Below are 8,379 nucleotides of genomic sequence, written 5' to 3'. Positions count from 1 at the left end.
AAAACCTGAGGAAAGAGAGCGCTCCTTATATCCAATAGAAATGCGAGTAGGCATTTTGATTCTCTTCTAAACCATGGGAAAATGCACTCAGTCCATAACAGGGAGGGATATTCGTACTTGGCCCAAAAAGCCTTAGGCGAGGGTCACATCCATCTGGGGTGACAGGTCGTCAGGTGGACTGACCGTATAGCTAATAACAAGAGGGAGGCACCGAGCCAACCAATGTGTAGTATTAAGATGAAGTGACAAGGTCAGCAGAAAAAATTAAGCCGCTCACCTGACAGGGTTGTATAGAATACAACAACCCTGATAACATATACAGCGGATAGTAGGGGCAGGTTTAGGCGGCTGCTGGTCACACGCCAAGAGACGTCAAGGAATTACAGTTAAGGACCTTCCTCCATTAGCACAGAGGAAGAAGACCGCGCTCACCCAGGGACCAACACAAACTTTATTAGCACAACGCGTTTCGAGCTAAAATGCTCTTTCTCAAGTGCACAGAATTAACCTTAAAACACAAAAATAGAATAAAAGAACTAAAACTCCAAGTCCAAATAATTAGACAATTTGATACAATAAACAACATACAGTTTAGGCCACTCATTGTATGTCTAATACAACCAATTTAGCTGTAGCATACACATTTATATAAGTTTTAAGCGTTTTAAAACTAAGTTCAGTTCAAAAAACATCTTGCAAAGGAATCACTGCCAACCTCAGCTTAAATAATTAAATAAATAAATAGATATCGAAAAAAATCCATTATTACATATCAATACAAGTTTGACAGTCCCAACTGTACAAGACTGCATAATAGTACACATGAATGCATAAATAAGCATATAGGAGGAAAAAACAACCAAACTTTACCATCAGTGACGGAAGAAGAAGGTATACAAATTCACAGATGGGTAGGCAGAAAAAAGAATTTCAGTGCCTGCTTACCTTTCCTGGTTGTAGGATCCTGCTTAATAGCAGGCAGGGTTCATACCTTATTTACGTCTATGGGCACAGGAAACAGCATCACGCGGCAAAGCCTGCAGGCACGCTGAACAAATGCGGCGTCCGGAACTTGGCATTGCGCATGCGCGTGAAGGATAAAACCGCGCGTGTGCCGCACGTCCGGGCCGACTGATAGTAACACCATAGCAAAAGACTTTAAGTCTATACGTATTAGTTGTCCGGCCGGACACCCACTTCTGCTAAATAGCAAAGCAGGCAAAGTGCCGGCAGGTAAACTGCAAGCAGTCAAAAGAAGGCATTCTCAAACCCAGGTTCAAATCCCGAGGCAATAAATAAATAAATAAATAAATAAATAAATAAACAAAAATCCTAGCCAGTAAGGGAAATATTACTATTAAAAACCTTAAACAAACAGAAGGAAGAGGAAAAATATAAAACATATAAATGTATATTAGAGTGGCTATTGGACTAAACATATATTATAAATATACAAGATAACCATATAGGAACAAACTGAATTACAAAAAGGATGGGATTAAAACATAACCAATAATCATGTACAAAGAATATTAGTAACATAATAGGAAATAAATTAATTGATAAAACACAAAAAGGGTATTAAATATAATATAAAATGTATAAGTGAGTACATACTAGATATTACAATGTAGGTAAAAAAAAAAAAAAAAGCAACACCAACACCAGCTGCCAAAGTTTGTAAAGAACTCAACAGAGGACTCCAACCCGCAACCAGAGGGAATCAATGGGTTATATCCTCTAGGACCTCATTCAACCCCTTCGGTACCAGACAATCAAACTTATAGATCCAAAAGATTTCTCTTTTCTTAAGGGTCTCAAGCCTATCATTATGGTGAGGAGGGATAGAATCTATAGGGATAACCTTGAAACCAAAGAACTGGCTACTATGATGTCTAGCCGCATGTCTAGAAACACTGTGTTTTAAATAACCATTTATTACGTTAGAACGGTGTTTATTTAGCCTGTTCCTTAAGGGCATAGTGGTGCGGCCGATGTATTGCAGCCCACAAGGGCATTCAAGGAGATAGACAATGTATGAGGAGGCACAAGTCAGATGGGACGTAATTGTAAAGGTTTCTTTCGTAACCCTACTTGTGACCTCCCTGGTGCCATTAGCAATGGTTTGGCAGCATTTGCACCGTTTCTTATTACAACGGTAGCTACCACATTGGCTGGCCGATGGGGCGGAGGATGGTCTCCTATGATCCCTAAGCCTACTGGGAGCTATTAAACTCTTTAAAGTCCTTGCTCTCCGAAAAGTGAATCTCGGGGTTGATGGAATGGAACTCTGCAAATGGGGATCATTAAGGAAGATAGGCCAGTACTTCTTTATTATAGATCTAATGTTCACGTGGGCACTATTATATGTAGTTAAGAAATTGCAACTGAAGTCTCCCTGTGACTCCCTGGGACGCGGAACAAGGCAATCTTTTTGTGTCAAAGCCGCTGCTCTCTTCTGGGCTGCTGAGATAACAGCCTTCGGGTAGCCCTTTTCACGGAACCTTTCAGAGAGCGTTATGCTCTGCTCTTGATATGTGAAGTCCTGCGTACAATTACGCCTGATACGTTTAAACTGTCCATAGGGGACATTCTGCTTCCACTTTCTCAGATGGCAACTCTTATAATCAAGAAACCCGTTGCAGTCAACCTCCTTGAAATAGGTTTTTGTATTGACCTCACGGTCTTTACCCATCAATACAAGATCTAGATACTCGATCTCAAAAGGGCTACTTTTCCCCGAAAATCTGAGACCCCAGTCATTTTTATTTAACTCAGTGGTGAATAGATCAAACTCTTTGATGGTACCGTTCCAAATAAATAGGAGGTCATCAATATAGCGTTTAAAATAGACCACCTTTGATGACCCAAAATCCAAACCATATATGAACTCCTTCTCAAACTCACCCATGTAGATATTGGCATAGCTGGGTGCAAATTTGGCACTCATGGCTGTACCACGTTTTTGTATGAATAGCTGTCCTTCAAACTCGAAGGTGTTGTGCTCCAATATAAATCTTATTGCTTCCAGGATAAACTCCTGCTGATGTGATGGTAATGAGGAGTCGACAGCCAAAGCACTACGGACTGCCGATAGGTTATGTTTTAATCCCATCCTTTTTGTAATTCAGTTTGTTCCTATATGGTTATCTTGTATATTTATAATATATGTTTAGTCCAATAGCCACTCTAATATACATTTATATGTTTTATATTTTTCCTCTTCCTTCTGTTTGTTTAAGGTTTTTAATAGTAATATTTCCCTTACTGGCTAGGATTTTTGTTTATTTATTTATTTATTTATTTATTGCCTCGGGATTTGAACCTGGGTTTGAGAATGCCTTCTTTTGACTGCTTGCAGTTTACCTGCCGGCACTTTGCCTGCTTTGCTATTTAGCAGAAGTGGGTGTCCGGCCAGACAACTAATACGTATAGACTTAAAGTCTTTTGCTATGGTGTTACTATCAGTCGGCCCGGACGTGCGGCGCATGCACGGTTTTATCCTTCATGCGCATGCGCAATGCCAAGTTCCGGACGCCGCATTTGTTCAGCGTGCCCGCAGGCTTTGCCGCGTGATGCTGTTTCCTGTGCCCATAGACTTAAATAAGGTATGAACCCTGCCTGCTATTAAGCAGGATCCTACAACCAGGAAAGGTAAGCAGGCACTGAGATTCTTTTTTCTGCCTACCCATCTGTGAATTTGTATACCTTCTTCTTCCGTCACTGATGGTAAAGTTTGGTTGTTTTTTCCTCCTATATGCTTATTTATGCATTCATGTGTACTATTATGCAGTCTTGTACAGTTGGGACTGTCAAACTTGTATTGATATGTAATAATGGATTTTTTTTCGATATCTATTTATTTATTTAATTATTTAAGCTGAGGTTGGCAGTGATTCCTTTGCAAGATGTTTTTTGAACTGAACTTAGTTTTAAAACTCTTAAAACTTATATAAATGTGTATGCTACAGCTAAATTGGTTGTATTAGACATACAATGAGTGGCCTAAACTGTATGTTGTTTATTGTATCAAATTGTCTAATTATTTGGACTTGGAGTTTTAGTTCTTTTATTCTATTTTTGTGTTTTAAGGTTAATTCTGTGCACTTGAGAAAGAGCATTTTAGCTCGAAACGTGCTGTGCTAATAAAGTTTGTGTTGGTCCCTGGGTGAGCGCGGTCTTCTTCCTCTGTGCTAATGGAGGACGGTCCTTGACCGTTTAGCTTGGAACAGTAGAATTGGAGCATATAACTCCTAAAAACCCAGGTATAGTGTGCTCCTCTAGAATCAATAAAGATTCCTTCAACAGATCGTGGCAGCCGGAGGCAGAGAGCCTGTGTTCTGAAACATTGGCTCCATGCCTCCGGGTGTCAAGATCTGAAGAAGGGGCAAATACCCCTGAACGTTGTTATACCTCGAAACGTGTTATCGTTCCTAATAAGGCCTGTATTATTCCTATTCCGATGCGTCTTTGTTGATTTTTTCAAGAGGAGCGCACTATACCTGGGTTTTTTGGAGCTATATGCTCCAGTTCTACTGTTCAGGAAGATCAGGTTGAAAGATGAAAATGCAGGTTCCCTTTAAGGCTAGAGCTACAGGGTGACTGGCTGCAACTAAAAATTGCCATGGCGCCCTGTGATTCCTTCACCAATGTAAGAAAACTGAGTTAGGCTGCGTTGACACTGAGTTGTTTGGCTCAGGAGTTTGGTCAAGAAACGGACTCAAACTCCTCCTCCAAAAAACACCTCACCATACAGTCCTATGCTGAGGCTTTTTTAGGAGGAGGAATTTGAGTCAGGTTCCGACCAGAAAACTCAGTGGGAACGCAGCTGTTGCGATTGCAACATCTAGTCACAAAAACGATGGAAAACTGCTGACTAGAAATCGCAGATACAATGAGACGGTTCGCTAAATAGAGTTGCAGCCAAGGTTGCCGTGTAGCCATAGCCTATAGATACATATGTATTGAACTGAAGCTGTGGATGTTCTGCATGGAACATCTGAACAGTCTTTATTGAGAAATTCATATTGTTTTCCAAAGGATGAAATCTGAATTTTTAGGACTATACAGCGACATATATCGCACAGAAGTCACATACCAAAAATTTCAGTGCATCTCTGTGGTGTGACAATCACAAGAAATCAAAATATGTTGGATTTTTGTCACAGGTCACCTGCAACATTATATTATAGACTAATATAATATTATAATGAGGCGCCTGCCTCAGGCGGCGCTCCGGAGGGGGGTGGCAGCACGGGCAATTTTTTTTTCTTAATTTTTTTTCTCTGAACCAGCGCAGGAGAGAAGAGGAGGTGGCAGCGAGAGCAGCGCGAGGTCAGTAAGTAAAATAATATATATTTTTTGCTTTATAATAGGCCGCTACCTGCTGGAGTATCCCTTCATCCAGGATCCAGGAACTGATTTAAAGCTACAGGAAGCGACTAGAGACTGTTATCTTTGCAAAAGGAGGATCTACTAAATATCACTTTTCTGTTGAGGAGCCCTTACTTTTGCACTGGTCAAATTTTGGTTTAATGCATATTGCACATTTTCTGTTAGTACAATAAACCTCATTTCAATCCTGAAATATTACTGTGTCCATCAGTTATTAGATATAGCAAACTGAAATGGCTGCTGCAAACACCAAAATATTTAGAACTAAAAATGATTAAGATTAATAGGGGTGCCCAAACTTTTTCATAGGACTGTATCTGGTAATCGTATACAAGACATGGGCCCAGTATGTGACAGGCACATCACAAAAAGTCACATTTCTAAGGCGGTCTTACCAAAAGGGGGCATTTCCACTGCAAGAATTCCAACGGCTGTATGTACCCATTCTACATCCAAGCCTGAAACTAAAGGATGGCAAGCTTGGCCATAAAATAACATGCTGCGGAGGTTAGGCAGAAGATTTTTTTTTTTTTTTTAGTGCAGTTTGTGGATTTTATAAAATCTCATCCACTTTGCTTGCACCTTGGACCAAGTGTACCTCATGTGCTGTTAATATGGGGTGTATGGACATATCTCCTGGCTATATGTTCCATTTGTTAATCACTGTGAATACTGTACATTTGTATACATTGCTTTGATTGTAGTGACTCTTTGTTGTGGTGTTTTATGCTACTGCTGCTTTAAATGGGTTGTCCTGCTATGGAAATTTATGTCCTAACCACAGGACAAGGGATATGTGTCTGATTGCTGGAGGCTCGATCGCTTGGTCCCCTGTTGATCAAGAGGATGGGGAATGTTCTCTCCCCACATGAAGGTGTAACTAATAGTTAGAAGACTGTGGTGAAGAGATGATCCGCAGTCACTCCAGGAGCCGCTTGTATAATTTTCAATGCTTTATTCCATCCAAGTTAAAATGATAGCGTACAAAGATAGGTCAGAAGACACACATAGTGAATAAAAAGAATCGCTTACGCGTTTCGGGGTTTCCCCCTTAGTCATAGCATGTTGTATGTTCGGAAATACAAGATATTTAAATGCTAAACACAGGTGTTCCTATTCATTACCCGGTCACGTGCAGTGTTCGTACAATTGGGGAACAATAAAGTTTATTTAAAATTTACGGAGCATATTTTTTGTTTTTTCACAATAAAGTTATAATATTCTTGGTGTCTATTCATTTGTATATTATAATAAAGTCATACAGACCTCTTATATAGATATTTAAACTGGTTGACAATAGATGTACGGTCTATCCGATATTGTAAACTTCATACACACAAATCATTGGAACATAAAACCTAGTGAATATAGGTTTCTTTATACGATCTCTTATTTGTTATGTCATTGTCACATGTACTTCACAAGGAATACAAATGAAAAAAGTATATAAAAAGTGTGTAAAAAGATAACGCATAACGCGATAAAATATCGCACTAACATGTGCAATTTGCATATTTCACTTTTTAATTTAATGTTTGTCACTCCAACTCTGGACTCGGATATAAAAGGGCATTCTATTGGAAATAAACTCATACTGTGGTATGGGAGGACAGATGAATTGTATACATTGGTACAAATTCTTGATCTGGGGAAAACCCCTTATTCTTGGATTGTCCCGGTCACGTGACCAGAATGGACCAATGGGCTTTAGAGGCGATAGAAACTAGCGGATCTGGCACTGAATATGCATTTAAACTGTGTCCGAGTCATGTGACCACACTAGACTGATGAAGATAGCGCGGTATACCCCCGTCTGTTCACATCTGCAAAGGTTACAGTATGGAACCATTGGAATACCGGGAATTTAAGGAAAATAGCGGCTATTCATAATTTTAACTTTTGTTATACTTTGATATGCATTACCAAATTTTATTAATTATTTACAGTCTAATGCGTATGGCTTAAAATTCACGTATTGCCATGACTCCACATGCATAAATTTTTTGGATGTTTCACTGGAGGGCTCGGTGGATACACAAAGCGTGATCATTAAACTCTATCGCAAAAAAACTGCAGGTAACACCATATTGTTGGCCGATAGTAGCCATCCGAAACACACCATTGCCAGCATTCCAGTAGGGGAGTTGACCAGGACAAAAAGAGCCTGCAGTAACATCAAGGATTATGAGGAGTTGGAAAAAGAAACATTCCAGCGTTTGAGATCGAGAAAATATCCTGAATGGACTCTCAAAAGATACAGAACAAAATTAAAAATAAAAATAGAAGCAATTTATTGTTAGGGGAACAATCCAATAATGACAAAATACATAAAAAAGAAAAAATGGATAGTCCATTTTTCTCTACTAAATTCAGCTTACAATTTAATGACATTAAACAAATAATTCAAAAAAATCTCCCAATCCTGGAAACGGACCCAATTACCAACAAACTTTTAAGCCACGGTGTAAACTATGTAGCTAAAAAAGCAGATACACTGGGTAATATATTAGCTCCCAGTTGTCTACCCACCAAAACCAATAGCAATACAAACGAAATCATCATTAAGGGTTTCTTTAAATGCAAATCTCATAATTGCAAAGTATGTAAATATACCACAAATACACAAGTAATAACTAGTTCTACAGCTAATTTTAGCTGTGTGATTCAAACACATATTACTTGTGAGAGCCAAAACGTTGTCTATTGCATCAAATGCACTGAATGCAATATAGACTATATCGGCTGTACAACTAGAAACTTAAAAATACGCATCATGGAGCATATAAAAGATAGTTCCAAAACAGTCAATGAAGCTATGTCGGGAGCTTCGAGACACTTCGCTATGGCACATAAAGGAAATGTACAAACTTTTGCATTTTGGGGCATAGAAATGCTAAGTCGACCTAAAAGAGGGGGAAATATTAGAACACATCTGTTAAAAAGAGAAGCCTGGTATATCCTCAATTTTAACAGCAGAGTACCCGT

Source organism: Leptodactylus fuscus, chromosome 11 (assembly GCF_031893055.1).
Source record: "Leptodactylus fuscus isolate aLepFus1 chromosome 11, aLepFus1.hap2, whole genome shotgun sequence".
Lineage (NCBI taxonomy): Eukaryota > Metazoa > Chordata > Amphibia > Anura > Leptodactylidae > Leptodactylus > Leptodactylus fuscus.
This window is presented reverse-complemented; position numbering follows the sequence as displayed.